Source organism: Rhodamnia argentea, chromosome 11, assembly GCF_020921035.1.
Source record: "Rhodamnia argentea isolate NSW1041297 chromosome 11, ASM2092103v1, whole genome shotgun sequence".
NCBI lineage: Eukaryota > Viridiplantae > Streptophyta > Magnoliopsida > Myrtales > Myrtaceae > Rhodamnia > Rhodamnia argentea.
In genome coordinates, this window is record NC_063160.1 from 15,204,839 (window position 1) to 15,224,151 (window position 19,313).

At 40.5% G+C, this 19,313-nt stretch overlaps 1 long non-coding RNA gene across 1 annotated transcript; it reads left to right on the forward strand.

The window, feature by feature from the left end:
• Positions 1 to 309: 309 nt before the first annotated feature.
• Positions 310 to 15,837, forward strand: LOC125312763. The gene is made up of 5 exons (XR_007196810.1): positions 310 to 320; positions 4,522 to 4,526; positions 9,698 to 9,835; positions 12,491 to 12,497; positions 15,826 to 15,837. It is a non-coding gene; the product is annotated as an uncharacterized LOC125312763 (long non-coding RNA).
• Positions 15,838 to 19,313: the final 3,476 nt, after the last annotated feature.

Below are 19,313 nucleotides of genomic sequence, written 5' to 3' on the forward strand. Positions count from 1 at the left end.
TGTTGCCCAATTCTCGCACAACTTGCAGCAGAGCGAGTCCACCGGCAAGAGCCCTTTTGAGATTGTAATGGGGTAGCAACCGCTCACTCGGAGCATGGTTGCAACGGGCTACAAGGGGAGTAGCCCAGCGGCGTACAAGAGTGCGCAAGAATGGCTGGAACGTGCGGACTTGGCCCGGGCTTGTTTGCAAAGGGCGGCTGAGCGGATGAAGAAGTGGGCAGACAAGAAGCGCCGGCACGTCGAGTACCAGGTTGGTGATCGTGTGCTTGTAAAAGTGCATCAAGTCCTAAGATATAGGGACATACACAAGGTCTTGGTTCGTCGCTATGAGGGGCCGTTCCTGGTGATCAAGCTGGTTGGACCCGTGGCATACAAGCTGGAGCTGCCGGCTAAGCCGAAGGTACATCCGGTGTTCTACGTTTCCATGTTGAAGCCATTCCATGAGGACGAAGCTAACCCCGACCGAGGCCGGTCATCACGAGCGCCTCTCGGGGCGAAAACCTCCTATGAGCGGGAGATAGAAAAGATCCTGGCGGATCGGTGATCCGGAAGAGATATCGGGCACCGAAGCATGAATACCTGATCCATTGGCGAGGTTTCCCGGAGAACGAAGCAAGTTGGGAACCGGAGGAGGCCCTATGGCAATTTCGGGAAGAGATCAAGACATTCCATGAGGAACAAGGCAACGAGGACGTTGCTCGAATTGGTACGGGAGAGTATCACGGTCCGTTCAATTTTGACGAAAATTTGACTGCGATCCATCCCTCGGATCGACCGACCGATCGATCCTTGGATCATGAGGAAACGTGCCCAAAAGAGACTCGGGATGATCGACTCCATGATCCGGGACGGTCAACGGATCGACCCATGATCGGGGTAGCACGACCGGCGGATCGTGCGGGACGGCCAGCCGGTCGATCCATGAACGACCCCGCACGACCGAGTGATCGACCCACGGATCGTGCAAGGCGATCGAGTGACCGATCAAGGAACGACCCCGCACGACCGGGTGATCAACCCGCGGATCGTGCGGGGCAACCGAGCGGCCGAGCGCCGAACAATCCGCGGAATCGATCCCTAGGCCATGCCGAGCGACCAGGCGATCGATCCACGGATTGAGCGGCTCGGTCAGACGGGTGGTCAGACGCCCGACCCTCGAGCGATCCAAGGGATCATGAGGACCGATGCATAGGCCGAGCCGGGCGGCCGAGCGGGCAAGCGGATGATCGATCAAGCGATCGATCCGCGGATCGATCCATGGGCCACGAACGGCCGGACGATCGATTCACGGATCGATCCATGGGCCACGAACGGCCGGATGATCGACTCACGGATCGTGACGCTCAATCCCACGAACGACCGGGAGCCGATGCAGGATCGATTGGCGATCGATCAAGCGATCGGCCGGCGCTCGGACCGCGCCCGGCCGGCGCTCGACCAACGCTTGATCGGCGCTCGACCACCGTTCAACCCGAGCGGCCAGGCGAATCAGCCCGGGCCCGACGTGGACTCGCACGGGGCCCACTAACCCACGTGATCCGACCGGTTGGTGTGAGTTGGTGACCGAGTTGATGTGGGCTGGTGGAATTGGCGGCTGACATGGATAATGACCGGATTGAGACAGCTGACACGGGCGGTGCCCAGGCTGAGGTGGCTGACGGGAATAGTATTCGTCAGGCGTGAACAGTGACCGGCGAACAGTAGATGGGATTAGGCTGATTGATCCGTGGGGGCCATTATGGCCAACCCTTTTGTGTATATATGGGGCATGACCCTCTTGTAATTCACACTCAGATTTTTGAATGAGAAAAGCTTTTCCTCACTCTCTCTTGCCTGGTGTTTGTGTGTGAGTTGAGCGTGGGTGAGCGGCAGTTGTGCTAAGACCGACTCGAGAGCGTGTCTTGAGTGCCGCACGGTGTCGGGGGAACGCAAGATAGAACCGGCCCGTGACACTAGCACAAAAGCCTTCCTCATGTTTGGTGAGGTTTGATGACTCGCTGTACAGACTCTCTGCTCTCAAGGTTGGCATATTTACAATGCCAGCAACAGGATGGGCTTAGTTAAGGTTAACAATGGCTTTATTTTTACCATAAGACTAGTATGCCTGCTTTTCACGAGCCACTGGATGCTCGAAATAGACATCATATTGTGGTGTGGTCTAGTCAATTCACTTTTGCCCTATATCAAACGTAATTGAGGGTACACTGTGATTGGTGTTTCCGGGCCCTCGCGATCCGTCACATCGGCATCGACTTTGATCTTTCGACCTAGTCTGGAAGCCTCAGTTCACGCGTAAATCATTAACTGCAGGCTGCGCTTGTAGCTCGAGAGACTTTACCTTTTTCTGGCATGATAAAAAAACAAGTCATTCATGATTTGCTTGAGGATTATTGAAACGGGAACACTTATTGATCTGGGTTCTTCTTCTCCGAAGGTAACATTGGTTATCTCCTCAACCCCGGAAAAAATTTATATTACCTCTATGGCCATCCTTTTTTGCTTTTCCATGTGAACAAAGATAGTTCGATTTTTGTTTGTCACAATTTGCTTGAGGATCGTCGCGGAAGGTAATACTTAATTGATATGGGTTCTTTGTGCCCGAAAGTAACATTGGGTGCCTCCTCAACGCCCATGTTACTGTAAAATTTATATTTTCTTTATGGCCATCTTTTTTAGCTTTTCCATGTTAACAAAATTATTTCGTTTTATATTTTCCATTATCTGAATAACTAGAAAGGGCTCATCCGTTGCAATTGCTCAATTTGATCTATATGTTAATGATGAGTAAATGAAATATATACAGTTATGCATCATTAAAATTAAGGTTAATACCAAGAAAAACTTTAAATTGGTATATTTGAGATAAATTTACCCTAATTTTTTTTTATCGAAAAAAACTTCAAATTGGTACATATGTAATAAATTTACCTCAAACTATTAATTTGACCACCAAAGCTCCAAACTTATACGCCTATAACAAATTTACTCCAAGCTGATACATTTGTGATAAATTTATCCTCCGTTAATTTTTCGTTATATTTTACCATCAAATTAATAAGTTAGATGACACGTGACAATTGATAGATGTACCAATTTGAGATTTTTATCCTTTGTTTGTTACAGACGTATCAATTTGAGATTTTTTATAGTATTAACTTGAGTTAATAGAAACAGATGAAGGGGAAATTTGTTATATATGTACTAATTTGAAATTTTTTTATGGTAAAAAAAAATTAATTTGGGCTCAATCACACAGTTACCGGTTTGGGTACATTGTGATTGATGTTTCCGGGCCCTCGCGAGCCGTCACATCGGCATCGACTTTGATGTTTCGACTTGGTCTGGAAGACTCGGTCCACACGCAAATCATTAATGCAGGCTGCGGTTGTGGCTCGAGAGACTTTACCTTTTTCCGGCGTGATCAAAGACAAGTCATTCACAATTTGCTCGAGGATCATTGAAATGGGAACACCTTATTGATCTGGGTTCTTCGTCTCCGAAGGTAACCTTTGTTATCTCCTCAACCCCGGAGAAATTTATATGGCCATCTTTTTTAGCTTTTCCATGTTAACAAAGATATTTCGTTTTATATTTTCCGTTATCTAAATAACTAGGAAGGACCCATCCATTGCAATTCCACACTTTGATCTCTATATTACTGACAAATAAAAGAAATATAGGGAAAAGTACACTAAAAGTGCCATAACTTTTATATAGCGTTCACTTGAGTGCCATAATTTTCAAAACGTTCACTTAAGTGTCATAACTTTTAAAAATTATTCACTTAAGTGTCATGTTGACGTGGCAGCTGGAAAAGCTGACGTGGCCGCCGGAAAAGTTTCTGTAGATGTCGGAAAGCTGACGTGACATGTCGAAAAAGTTACTGTAACACTCAAGTGAATGATTTTACTCCGACGTAGCACTTAAGTGAACAATTTTTGAAAATTATGACACTTAAGTGAACGTTTTGAAAGTTATGGCACTCAAGTGAACGCCGTACACAAGTTATGGCACTTCTAGTATACTTTTCCCATAAATATATATGGATAGCCATCATTAAAATTATTGTTCTTTATCTCTCTTTTCCCGAAGCACGGGATAAAAAAACGAGTATAGGCCAATAAAATACAGGCCATCGTGTCCCCATCAGATTGATTCACCTTCTGCAAACACCAAACTCAATTGACTCCAGAGTCATTGCAACCTGTTTATAACGTGATGTTGATGTGTGGTTAATACTCTTCGTTGATAAAAAATTACGGATGTCCCGTTTAAGGATTGAATCCCTTTGCTGGTTGGAGCTCTAATTTAAAGGTGAATCAAGATTTGATTTCCTTTTCTCACTTTTACTCTTTATTTCATTGTGATTGTGCGTCAAATCCTAACACGTGCAACTTAAGTTCAACAATGAAGTGAGCAGAATTATACTCCATCAAGAACGGTTATAGTCTTCTATGACCGCAAAAGGAAAATCTTCATTCTTTACCACATTGATTTAAGCGTCATGCGTGACATTCTAAGTGTAAGTATCTTATTCTTGCACAAATAATGACAATACAACTATGGAAGAAATGTACTAATTTAAGTTTCTACCAAAAATTATTTGCCCAATAATGTAGTTAAATATCACTGGAATGTTTTGACAAAGTTAATCACATAGTAGTCCTAGTTTCTGTAATTACTCGATTAAAATCTATCGCGACGAACTTTCTCGAGATACTATTATTGCATAAATCCAAGGAGGGTATTTAAGCTCCCAAAGGAGCAAGAGATTTTACTGAGGTGGAGAAAGCGAGCTGGTTAGTATCATAGTGCAACGAAGTTAAACCGAGAGTGACTCCCTCTAGACCTTTGTGGTAATGAAGTAGCCTAGATATCATTATAATTTGGGGATGGTTTCGCCTGTTTCCCAACGAAGCGGACTGCAATCCTCTAGAATTCTTATTTGTCGATCCAAGGCCGACCCCCAAGCCCTCCAATCCCTATCAAATTATTTTTTCTTTCCCTGATAGGATGGAAATATCATAAAGTCTTATGAAACTCTTTTAGCTCTTCGTTAAGCCTTTTTAAGTATATGCTCGAGTCCACAACTTCTTATAAGGAAAAGATAGAGACTCTGCAAATATTGCCAAAGTCTAAGATTAACTATTCAAATGTCAGAAAAGTATGAAATCATTATTTTTACATTTATATGCCAACATTTGAGAGTTGTGAAAGATCTAGGAGTTGTGGATTTTAAAAAAAAAATTAAAGAGTGTGAGTGCGATTTAAATTAAGTAACACAGAGTTGAGTTTCTTTTTGGGCGGCACGTAGTATTTGAAGAGGGGCAGCGGCTGCGGCAACTGAATTACGGATTTGAAGATCATGTCTAGGATTTTCTAAGTATAATTGGCATGGAAAAGTGGCAGGTGCAATTTCGGTAAGAAAGCTGGCAATTCGGGTGTGTGTATGGCAACACTTTTCCTCTATAAATTAACTTTTGGATAAAAATTAATTTTTTAACATGAGAAAAATAAATATTTTTTCACTTCTTCAAGTGGCTATAAAAGTAAAAAAATAAATCTGTGTAACCAAACGAATTTCTGTTTCAGAAATTGCATTATCAAATAAATTTCTGCTTCAAAAGCATTTTTAGAGCAGAAATCCTACTTTAAGAGTATCGTCATGCGCAACCTTGATAATCAAAATCACCTGATAATTTGAGGTGAGATGAAATCTTGTATCTAAATACAGAAGTGAGGATCGAATTTGTAGTATCAAAAAGAGATAACAGAGGATAGTAACGGATTGGAAACGCGTGATACTTTGAGTCGGGCGTATACTGTGAAATTTTGTCAATTCACTTGGCCCTATGTCGGGTGAAAAATTGACGAGAAGGATGTTTTCTGGGTCCACTGAGATTGATGTCTCCGAGCCCGCACGAGCTTTCTGTCCAGATCAACTTTGATCTTTCGTCCCGGTTGAGAAGACTCGAGATAAGCCCGTGATTGAAAAAGAGCCAACTCAAAAGTAATTTGTCTACCATATGGCCATGGTCATAGCCCTGCCTGTCTTTTATTATGGCTGCATTCTGCCACAGACTTGATTGATATGCCTTCCAGAACAGAGAACGTCTTACGTGGAAAGATTGAATGATAACGGACGAAATTCGCCAGTAAAACGAAATTCCTGGTTCCCGGAGAACTACGTGCTGCTTTCAGAACCAACTGCAGTTTTTTTTTTTTTTTTTCCGGGAAAGTAAAGTGAACCCTTCTTTCCTTTTCCTCTCCTTTTGATAAGGAGAGATCGCGGCGTCCGTGGATGGAAGCGGTTCGGCCCCGGGTCTCCAAGTTCCAGATCGTGGCGGCGACGTTGGACGACAAAAAGGGCAGTCTTTGAGCTGTAGGGAGGAGATTCGACCCGAGCATATGGCGGCTCGGACGCGTTGCGAGTCATGCACTCTTTGTCGCTCCGCCATGACCGTCCTCCGGTCCGAAGCTTAGTCCTATGGCATGCATCTTTGCAATGAAATTGTCTCACTCGTATATAAGGAGGATATATATATATATCCTGAAGAAAGTTTTTCTTTAATCGCTCTGGCTGTTTGGAAAATTTAAATCATTCAATAAATTCGCGTTTTAGCATTTTAATTACTGTAATAAATTAATCGGACAATAGTTAATTGCGGCAAACAGATTTAGATGATTCATTACATTGGAATTTGAAAGAGAAGACTGAAACCTGAGACAGGCCCCATCTCCATCCCTTCTTTCCTCAAAAGATACAATCTCTAAACTAAACGATTCTTTCATCGCTTTATTCACCTTAAAATACATCATCCTGCATAGCATTCATCCCTGGAAAAAAAAAAAAATTTCGGGGGCGGGAACGAGTCTCCATTGAAATAATCGACTTCACTCGCTCCTTTATTCAGTCGTCACGACAGCGAAGTTGTCAAAACTCTTCATATTACGATGCGATTCGGCTGCCATGAGCAACTTCATTTAGCTTGCTTGTCTCACGGCCCTGTAGGGCTAGCCGGTGGACCGCGTGGAGGGCAATGGTGATTGGGACCACACCTTGCCAGGGATGATGGCAGTCGGCACGGTGCATCTTTGGGCCCATGTCGTCCGCACAGCGGCACCGTCTCTATCGGCCCTGCTTACATTATCAGGGTATAGTTTCAATTCTACTACTTCAGCCAATACAGAGAGATTTTCAGATCATGAAGAGAGAGAGAGAGAGAGAGAGAGATCACCTTTCTGAAGGAGTGCTCGAGCTTCGGTGGAAGGAAGGAAGAGAAGAGCAAAGGAGCTCAAGAGAGCGAAAACAAGAAGAAAGACCTTCCCCATTATTAACGTTGGAGAGGTATTTTTGTAGTTTTGGCGTGGCACATTTTGCTTCCCATCAGGTGGCTATTTATAATGTAGTAAGGTCACAACCTAGGAATTTGATTATGTTAAGTTTATCCTATGCTTGATATGAACCTAACAAGTTATTTCAATTAACATTGCAGGCCCAGAGAGGGAGAGGAAAGAGAAATTTAAAGGAAATTTATGTAACACGTAACGATTTGTGATAGAAGCATGATGCAAATAAAAAGCATTACTATAGCTAATCATACCATTAGCATTATTATAGGGAAAACTATTCAAAAATTTCTAAATCTGTTATACGATGGCCAGTTCAATCATAAACATTTTCAATTACATAGATTTAGTTTTAGACTTTTTTATTATGTCAGTTTACTTCTAAATCATTTTATAATTAAATTGACACAATCGAAAGATTTATAAATAAATCGTTAAAAGATTTAAGATTATATTGATATAATTAAAATGCGTAGAACTGAATAGGCCGTCGTTTCGGGCAATTGTCCTCATTATCACATACGTTGTAAAGACCTCGTTGGCCGGCAGGTTGACTAACCATGCCATTGGCAGCATCATCCTGTGAGGTGTGAAGACCTCGTTGGCTGGCATGTTGACTCCAAGTCATTGCACAGTCAATAAAGAAAGGAAAAAGTTATAAAATCCTAATGCAATATGGGCCACATGTGTCGATATCAGATAGATAGATAGATACATCACATCATCGGCATATGCCAAATTCAATTGACTTCAAAGTCGTGGCAATCTGTTTCTACCCTGGTGACACGAGCCCTGTTGAGATGCGGTTATACTCCCCCATCCATAGTAAATCACGAAAATTTTAACGGGATAGCTTTTTAAAACGCCATAGGACTTTTACGGTTTGAGCCAATATACTAAAATTAGTTTGGATTTAAATTCATGAATATCTACTATATCGCCCATATACGATTTTTCTTTTTATTTTATAATTGAGAGCCGTAACGAAAGTGTAAAAATTGTTAATTACAGTGACATTCTCTATAAGATGTAACCCTAATTTAAGGGTGAACCGAGATAAATCTTGTATTTCAATTTTTCTTTATTGTCTTTACTTTCTATTTTATTGTGTTTGTATGCCTAATCCTAACAAACCCAACTCTCAAGTGAAAAGAACAACACCTCGTCAACATCGCTCGGTCTTCTTTTGCCCCCAATAAGGAATATCTTCAACCGTGATCTATTCGAGTGTGATGCATAAAGCTTTGATGCTAAAAATTGCAATCTTGGATAAATATTACATTTGCAACTACAGAAAACATAGTACTGACTAAAACTTCTACTTTAAATTATTTACCTAGTAGTATAGTAAAACACCACTGGAATAGTGAGACAAAAACTATCGGGCGATGGCCTACTTCCTTTAAATATTCGATTCAAGTTTATCGCGACATGTCATGAAGTAACTCCGAGTGAACTTTCTCGGAACGTAAACCCGAGGAGCTCCTAAATTGAACGAGGGATTTCACTGAAATCTTGCCATCCAATTTGGCACTTTCTTCACTTTTTTCCTCATGTGGCATTGCAATGAAATAGTCTTATCGACGATAAAAGAGGATACATAAGTGTGCAACGTCAAGAATAATGATCTTATTTCTGTTTTCTCAAAGAAGTAGAGAATAATACTTCTTTTTAAGAGTACGGTACCGGCTATTTTAGAAATTCAAATGATTAGATAAATGCGTGATTTGATAATCAAATACTCCGACGATTTTACCGAGACGACAATTGATTGCGACAAAAGAGGACTTCATTGCACATACATCTACATAATTCATTACAAACTTGAAAGGGAAGATGGAAACTTGAGACGGGGCTGTCTCCATTCCTTGTTTGCCGCTTAAAAGACACACAGTACCTTAAACCAAACGGTTCTCCCGTTGCTTTTACGGTTTTATACCTTAAAATGCATCTTACTGTAACATTGTTTATTCGTTAAGCAATCGACTTCACTCGCTTATTTATTCATTAACTAGGATAGTGTTCGCGAAAAATGCTTCGTATTGTGATGCGATTCGGTTGGCGTGAGTGGCTTATTATAGCTCCCCGGTCTCATGGCCCTCTAGGGCCAACTGGCGGAGAGCATCCTCTCCTCTCATAGGGGGAGCACGGAGTTTTCGGCGGAGTTTTCGGCGGTATGCATGGTGTATATCTGCCCCCATGTGATGGTCCTCCACATCCCGTCTGCCCTGGTCCTGCTCACATTAACGTATAGAAGAAGATTCATCGTATTTCTTTGATCGATATACATCGATTCGAAACGAGAGAGAGAGAGAGAGAGAGAGAGAGAGAGAGAGTTCACCTCTAGGGATTGCACCTTTCTGAAGGAGTGCTCGAGCTTCGGTGGAAGGGAGGAAGAGAACAGCAAAGGAGATCAAAAGAGCACAAGCAAGAAGACAGGCCTTCCTCATTTTTTTTTTTTCAATAGCTGGAGAGGTATTAGGTCGTTTTGGCTTGGCACATGTTTTTGCTTTCCCCAAAGGTGGCTACTTATAGTGTTTTTCCTCCCGTTGAAGTGACAAATTGTGAATTTGATTTAGTATCATCACGTAAAAAAGTTATCTTTTTTAACAAACAAGCCCTGTTGACGTCCGGGAACCACACAGGATGTCTTGTCATGAGACCCAATAATTTTCATGTAATAGGTGTTACTAAGACCAGCTATATAACAGCTACAACGTCAAGTTGGAACATATAACGCGGTAATTGATCTTGTGATGGAATTATGATGCAAATAATAGACATTTGCGATAAGTAACTGTGCCATTAGTTTTTTTTTTGGTAAGGTAAACTGTGTCATTAGTGTTGTCCAAAAAAATCATAAATCTACTGTACGACGGTCATTTTGATCATAAACCTTTTAATCGTGCAAATTTAATCCTAAATCTTCTGACGATTTGTCAATTTAGTCCTAAAACCTTTCCATTATAGCGATTTAGTCCAAATTCTTTTGATGTTTTCACAATTTAATCTTGAGTCTATTGACAATTTATCAAAGTAGTTCTTTCAGCCAATTATTCAAATAATAGGTTTATGGCTTTTAAAGATTTAAGACTAAATTAACAAATTATCAAAAAATTTAGGACATAATAGGTCATCGTACAATAGATTTAGAATTTTTTGGATAATGATTCTCATGTTTAAAGGGTGTGGATACCTCATAAATAGATAGACCCCAAGTCGTCTCGAGTCGATAGAGGAGAGAAAAAAGAAAAGAGAGAGAGAGAGAGTTCTAAGTCCAAGTCAGTGGAGGCCATCCGTGTCACGATCGGATTGATACACCATCTAAAAATGCCAAATTCAGTTGACTCCAAAGTCGTTGCGATGCAAAGCGTTTGTACTGTGTGACGCAAGAGTCCAACACTCAAGTGGCCAGAACTGTATACCACCTCATCGAGATCGGTCATAGTCTTAAACGTAAATCCGAGTAGACTTGCTCGGAATATTCACATTGGAGCTCAATTTTATTTTCTCTTTCTTTCACTGTTTTTTAACTTTTCCACTCAATCAATGTAGCCCACGTTAAAAACACGGTGGAAATGCTAAATCTAATGGTGGAAATGCTTTGGGACCATATTGCACATCAATAACATGCTTCACGACCTTGCTCCCGAACCATTTCCACCATTAGATACATGAACCTCTTAGGCATTGACAGAGAAAAGGGAAAAAGAAAAATTGTTTGCTAGATCTAGCAATTGAAATGCGAATTTGGAGTGCAAAGCTTAGCGCCGGATGATGCAGCGAGATGGTAATTCAAGGTAGTTCACTTGGATCTAGTCGAACATAAGCTATCTATACTTTATTGGGGAGGAGCAGTTTCTTCTCAACCGAGAGCCATACAGACGCTACGTCAGCATCGACACATTTTATTGATTCAATAAATGAAACAAGATTAAAAATCAGCATAGCTCGTTTTCATTGCATTAGCTCACATATTAGAGAACGTGGATTATTTTATCAACTTCAAAATCAATCGGGGTTTTTTTCCAACAGCAAGAAGACTTCAAAGTCTACTTGAAGTCTTTCGAAGAACGACACAAAACGCCAGAGAAAAAAGGTAAGACAAAAGAGAAATTGCGGGAAGACTTCAAAGTCTGCTAAATTCAAAGGACTACTTTTCTCAATGACTTGTGATGTGTGATTAGCAAATTGGAGAAAACGCGGTAGAGGCTGAAAGTTTACCCCGAGCACCAATTATAAAGAGAGAGAAGCGGTCATTAGACAAATCGTTTATCTTTAGCCTTTTCAATAAGATTAGAATGAACGCTGGCCGATAAATTGAACTGCTGATAAATTTAAGGGTTTGTAAAAGAGACAAAGAAAAGCCGGGAAAATTATAATAAAAGTTGATAAATTCCAAAAAAAAAAAAAACAAAAAAACAAACAAAGATCAATATATTCATATAAGGGTTGGGAAATTTAAGGGAGCGGTAAGAAAGACTAACAAAAATCAGTAAAAGATAAGAAAAGTTGTTGATTTTGAAAAGAAGTGATGATGATTTATCAGCAAATTATTGAGAAATTAGGTGACTGGCAACTTGATCATCGGGTTTTCGACGCATACCAACTATCCGTGGAATTTACCTCGATTTACGTGGAGTGAAGCTTTGAAAACAACACTTTATATTTTAAATTGTGTTCCTATGAAATTTACGCCACTTACTCATTTGAATTATGGATTGGACGTAAGACTAGGCTAAATCATTTGAAGGTTTGGGGATGCCCCGCATAAGTAAAATTGTATAATCCAAATTTTTAATAAGTTGGACTTCAAAATCACTCGGTGCTATTTCGCGTCTTATACATTTCATTCAAAAGGACATTGATTTTATAATCCCAACAGAGGTATAAGAATTGTGGATTTATAGACAGTGAAATTTCTAGAGTTTGATGTGGTCGAAAAAGGTAATTGCCTACATATTATTGAGGATAATAATACAATGGGTACTTCTATGTCGTTTCTCTACCTACACGGACAATGGTGGAGATTCCTACATCCTGAGCCTATCGAGATTCAAGAACCTACTGTTGAAGCAGTTCCTGATTAAGTTCTTTGAACTTCTCGGGAATAGAATGAGGTTGAAGATACTCCTTTAAGGAGATCCGTTAGGCAAAAACGATTAGCTATACCACCGGACTATATAGTTTATCTAGGAGAGTGGGATTATGATATCGGCTGTGTTGTTGATGAAACATAATGAAGATTGGGGGCTTGTTGAATTGTTTTAAGGTTACAAACCTATCGGCTGTAAATTGGTGTATAAGACTAAGATGGACTCCAAATGAAAGATTGAAAAAATTTAAAGTCAAACTGTAGCCAAAAGATTCACTCGGAGAGAATGAGTAGATTACGAGACATCTTTTTCTCCAGTCTCTTTGATATGGAGCTTTACCGGATGGATGTTAAAACTGTCTTTTTAAATGGAGACCTTGATGAACAGGTCTATATGGAACAACCCGAAAGTTTTGCAACAGATGATTCAGGTAATCTGATTTGTAGATTGAAAAAGTCTATTTATGATTAGAAACAAGCTTCTATACAATAGTACTTACAATTTCACAATGATGTTACTTTTTTTGGGGTTTATCGAGAACAAACTAGATTAATGTATATACTACAAAATCAGTGGAAGGAAATTTATTTTTCTCATTCTTTATGTTGACGTCATTTTGCATGCAAGCAGTGATATTGAATTACTATATAAAACAAAGCGAATGTTATCAAAAAACTTTGATATGAAGGATCTTGGTGAGGCGTCTTTTGTCTTTAGTATTGAAATCCACAAGGATTGTTCTTATCGCATTTTGGGCTTATCTCAAAAGGCATATATTGATCGTATTTTGAAAAGATTCAATACACAATAATGAAAACTAGGAATTGCTCCCTGTCGCAAAGGTGATTAATTCAGTCTTTCACAATATCCTCATTCGGATATTGAGAAAACCCAAATGAAAAATGTACCTTATGCTAGAGCATTTGGTAGTATCATGTATGCTCAAGTTTGTCCTAGGCCAAACATTGCTTTTGCAATAGGACTTTTAGGTAGATATCAATCAAATCCAGGACGGGATCACTGGGTCGTTGTCAAGAAGGTTTTGAGGTACTTAAAAAGGACTAGGGACTATAAGTTGATTTATAGATATATTCAAAACCTGCAGTTAGTATGGTATTTAGATTCGGATTATATTGATTGTCGGGATGACAAAAAGTCAATAACAGAGTATATCTTTATGCTAGCAGGTAGTGCATTATCATGGAAAAGTAAGAAACAAATATTGGTATCATCCTCTATCATGCAATCAGATTTTATAGCTTGCTTTTCGGTTGCTACTCAGGTTATTTGGCTCCGGAATCCCATTTGCGAGTTTACCGTATTTGATTTTGTCGATAGGCCCATACAAATATATTGTGACAATAACTCTGCAGTGTTGTTCATTAACAACAACATAGGTCTCAAGGGGTCTCAATATATGGAGGTCAAGTTTTTTATCATAAAGGAATCCGTATAGAATGGTGGCGTTACAAGAAAGTATATTTTTACAGATGATATGGTTGCTGATCCACCGATTAAAGGTCTATGCCCTTGTGTATTTGATCAACATGTCATTAACATAGGTTTAGAAACATCGTGGGATGCTATTGTTTAGTGGGAGGTCTACAATTTTTGCTCTAATAAAGTTTATATCTGTATTATGTTACATTTATTAACAATTTTGATATGTGTTGACTCTTTTATATTCAATAAAGTGTTTATGAATGTATTATTTTCATTTTGAATAGATATATGTTTAAAATGTCCAGATATTGTGTAAACCTTGAGTGATAGCTGGGGCAATTATTTTTTAGCCATAAACATATATCTTGTTACACATGAAGTATAATTAAAAGGCTTATGACGAAATTGATACCAATACAACATATTGGGGATTCTTTTTTATACTTTTCCCACCAAAGGAGGGTGTCTTGACAAAGCTCCTAAAGGAGCAAGAGATTTTACCGAGGTGGAGAAAGCGACATGGTCAGTAACGCGACAACTTCTTATAAGACATAAAATGTGCAAACATTGCCAAAATTTAAGATATACTCTTCAGATGACAAAAAACTATGAAAATATTATTTGTACATTTATATATCAACATTTGAGTGCTGTAAAAGATTTCAGAGTTTAGATTTAAAATAAATTCAAAGAGCCTGAGTGCAAGATTCAAATTACTTAAGATTTAAAAAGTAAATATCAATCCCAGCAGTGAAAATTATCTAAGAAGTATTAAATATATTACACTTTTTCTAATTCAATCCTAAATCATTTACTTTTGTCAATTGACATCTAAACCTTTTTCACATTTAAGAAGAGCGAGTCATGCCCTCTCTGTCAAGTGCGCGGCTGCTCAAACGCATTGTGAGCATGTCTTCCATACAGAGCGCATTGGTGAGTGGTGGTCGGAGAGGAGCAATTCATGCCCTTTTTGTCGCTCCGCCATGTTAGTCCTAAGCTTAATCCTATTGACTCTTCCTTACAGTTCTACGCATCAGTAGCTTCAAACAGATTGGGAACAAAGCTCGTTTTGCCGTCTCCAATTTCGTGATCACAAATCTCGCAAAGACACCCCACTCGTTACCTCCTCAGTAACCAGAAGTAACACTAATAACCTCCTTAACCTCCTTGCTTCAAGCTAGAAGTTATATTTTGCTTCATCGCCATTGTTTTTGCTTCTCTCTTTGCCCTAAGAAGTAGAGATTTATCTTCTTTTCGAAAGAGATAAGATTCGCAATTTAGCATTTTAATTACTCCAACAAGTTTGTCAAGCAATGGTTGATTGCAGCAAAAGCCCATCATTGCACATACATCTAGATAACTCATTACGTTGGAATTTGAAAGAAAAGATGAAACCTGAACAATTGTTTCATCGCTTTATTTTCTTACACCATAAAATGTATCATCCTAGATAGCATTCATCCCTAGATTTTTTTTTTTTTAAGTGTGGGAAACGGGTCTCAATCAAATGATCGACTTTGCTCGCTTCTTTATTCGGTCATAACGACGTCGTCGTCGTCTTACACTTCATATTACGATGCAATTTGGCTGTCATGAGCAGCTTAATTTAGCTCGCTAGTCTCATGGCCTCGTAGGGCTGGCCGGCGGACCGCGTGGAGGGCAATGGTGCTGGGGACCACACTTTGCCAGGGATGATGGCAGTTTGCACGGTGCATCTTTCGGCCCATATTGCCCGCACGGCGGCACCTTCTCTATCGGTCCTGCTTACATTGTCGTGATAAAGTTTCAGCCATTACACAGAAGTTTCAAATAATGGAGAGAGAGAGAGAGAGAGAGAGAGAGAGAGAGAGAGAGAGAGAGAGAGAGAGAGAGAGAGAGAGAGAGAGTGTGTGTGTGTACCTTTCCGAAGGAGTGCTCGAGCTTGGGCGGAAGGAAGGAAGAGCAAACGAGATCAAGAGAGCGAAAACAAGAAGGCCTTCCTCATTCCTAATATTGGAGAGGTATTTTTGTAGCTTTGGCTTGGCATGTTTTTGCTTCCCATCGGGAGGCTATTTATAATGTTCTGGCCAGGCGAGGGCCACTAGTGACCAGATGTAGCCATAATGAGGATGGACGAGGGCTGCGACGCCTTGCCAGCGGCCGCGAGGGCGTCGCCGCCCTCGCCCGGGAGCGGACGACCCTTGCCGGCCTCTAAAGCCAAAAAGGAAAAAAAATTTAAAAAAACAAAATAAAAATTATAAACTTTTTTATGAAATTATCGAAAATTGTCAATGTCGGCATCAACAGCACTATATAGGCCGACCAGCGTCCACTTCAGCGATTTTCGGCTAATAAGACTGAATTGAAAAAAGATGAAAAGTTTTATAAATGAATCGGTAAACTTAAAAGATTTAGGACTGAATTGGCAAAAATACGAAAGGTTTAGGACCTTTTGTCGATCATTTTTAAGATCAACAAATTTTCATATTAAGGATATTGTATTCTTGATATGAACCTCACAAATGATTTTATTTTAAAATTGCTGGTAAAGAGAGGGAGAGACAAGAGAAATTCAAGGGGGTTTACACGATCACGTGACCATTCTGCGATAGAACTATGATGCAAAATAACAGACATTACCATAACCAATCGTACCATTAGCATTATCTTTTGAGCTGTAAGGACCTCGTTGGCCGGCATGTTGACTCCAAGTCGTTGCACAGTCAACTAAAGAATGATAAAAGTTCCAAACCTTTCAGATAGATACATCACATCCTCTTAAAAATGCCAAATTCAGTTGACTCCGAAGTCAGTTGCAGCCTGTTTGTACTGGATCACACGAGAGCCCTATTGAGGGTGTGGTTCATACTCTCCATTTCTATCGACATGAAGGCGCGGGAGTTTCAACGGGACAGTGCTCCCGCCATGCCAAAGGCTTCTTTAGTTTGAGCCAATGTCTTATAGTTAGTTTGAGCTTAGGCCCATAAATATCTATTGTGCCGCCTATTAGGGTGAGCAAAAAAGACTATCCGGACCAGGACCACCCGCACCGGACCGAGACCGATGGTCCGGTTCCCGGTTTTAGGGAGATCCGGTCCAGTTCCCGGTTCCTAAAATTGGAACCGGTGGCCAGGGCGGTCCGGTTTCGGTTCTAGGGCCAAGAACCGGACCGGACCGGTCCTTTTTTTTTAATTTTTTTTTTTAAAATAGACCTAAAGTTTACTTTTTGTTTAGGTTTAGGTCATTTAGGGTTCGATCTAGAGCTACCAATTGAAGAAGCCTTGACTCCGCCGAATTTGTGGTACATCGACCCTTATTTCCTCGACCTCGAGCTTGATCGCGTCTTCTATCAAAGTGTGTATCCACTTTTTGGAACTGCGGACCGGAAACCCTTAGAACCGCCAGGGAACCGGACCGGACCGACAGTCCGGTCCGGTTCCCGGTTCCGAGGGTGGCCGGTCCGGTCCGCGGTTCCAAAAAGTGGGAACTGGGACCACCGGTCCGGTTCCCGATTTTTTATGGGAACTGGGACCACGGGTCCGGTTCCCGATTTTTTATGGGAACCGGACCGGACCGCAAACCGCTCACCCCTACCGCCTATATATGAGTTTTTTTTTTTTTTTGTAATTGAGGGTTGTAACGGAAGGGTGGGACTTGCTAATTATAGTGGAATTCTTTACTGGATGTAATCTTAATTTAAAGGCGAGCCGAGATAAATCATGTATCTCGATTTCTCTTATTGTCTTTACTCTCTATTTCATTGTGTGTGTACACCTAATCCTAACAAGTCAAACTATCAAGTGACAAGAATGACACCACATCAACATCGCTCAGTCTTTCTTTTCCCCAACAAAGAAAATCTTCAATCGTGATCTGTTCGAGTGCGATGGATAAAGCTTTGATGCTAAGAATTGCAATGTTGGATAAATAATACATTGCAACTGCAGAAAAGATAGTACTAACTTTAACTTCTACTTGAAATTATTTACTTGGTAGTGTAGTAAAATACAACTGGAATATTGAGACAAAAACTATCGCGCGATAGCCTACTTCCTTTAAATACTCGATTCAAGTTTACCGCGACATGTCGTGAAGTAACTCCGAGTGAACTTTCTCGAAACTTAAACCCCGAGGAGCTCCTAAATTAAACGAGGGATTTCACTGAAATAAAAGAGGATACATATATATGCAACGTCAAGAATAATGATCTTATTTCTGTTTTCTCAAAGAAGTAGAGAATAATACTTCTTATCAAGAGTACAGTGCCGGCTATTTTAGGAATTTGAATTATTAGAGAAATGCGTGATTTGATAATCAAATACTCCAACAATTTTATCGAGACGACAATTGATTGCAACAAAAGAGCACTTCATTGCACATACATCTACATAATTCATTACAAACTTGAAAGGGAAGATGGAAACCTGAGACGGGGCTGTCTCCATTCCTTGTTTGCTGCTCAAAAGACACACAGTACCTTAAACCAAACGGTTCTCCCGTTGCTTTTATGGTTTTATGCCTTAAAATGCATCTTACTGTAGCATTCTTTATTCGTTAAGTAATCGACTTCACTCGCTTATTTATTCATTAACTAGGATAGTGTTCGCGAAAAACTCTTCGTATTGTGATGCAATTCGGTTGCCGTGAGCGGCTTAATTTAGCTCCCCGGTCTCATGGCCCTCTAGGGTTAACTGGCAGCCAGCATTTCCTCACATGGGGGGGGCACGCCGGAGGTGGTGGTGGTGGGCATGGTCTATATGGTACCCCAGGTGGTTGTCTTATGCATCCTGACGTCTGCCACCCCGGTCCTGCTCACATTAACGTAGAAGAAGATTCATCGTATTTCTTCGACCGATACACATCGATTGGAAACAACAGAGAGAGAGATGGTGAGTTCACCTGGAAGGACTGGACCTTTCTGAAGGAGTGCTCGAGCTTCGGTGGAAGGGAGGAAGAGAAGAGCGAAGGAGATCAAAAGAGCACAAGCAAGAAGACAGGCCTTCCTCATTTTTTTTTTTTAAATAGCTGGAGAGGTATTAGGTCGTTTTGGCTTTGGCACATGTTTCTGCTTTCCCCAAAGGTGGCTACTTATAGTGTTTTTCCTCCCGTTGAAGTGACAAATTGCGAATTTGATTTGGTGTATCATCCCGTAAAAAAGTTGTCTTCTTTAACAAACAAGCTCTGTTGACCTCGTGGAACCACAAAGGATGTGTTGTCATGAGACCCAACAATTTTCGCGTAATAGGTGTTACTGAGACCAGCTATATAATAGCTATAACCTCAAGTTGGAACATATAACACAGTAATTGATCTTGTGATGGAATTATGATGCAAATAATAGAAATTTGCTATAAGTAATCGTGCCATTAGTGTTATCCAAAAAAGTTCTAAACATATTGTACGGCGGTCATTTCGATCATAAATCTTTTAATTATGCGAATTTAA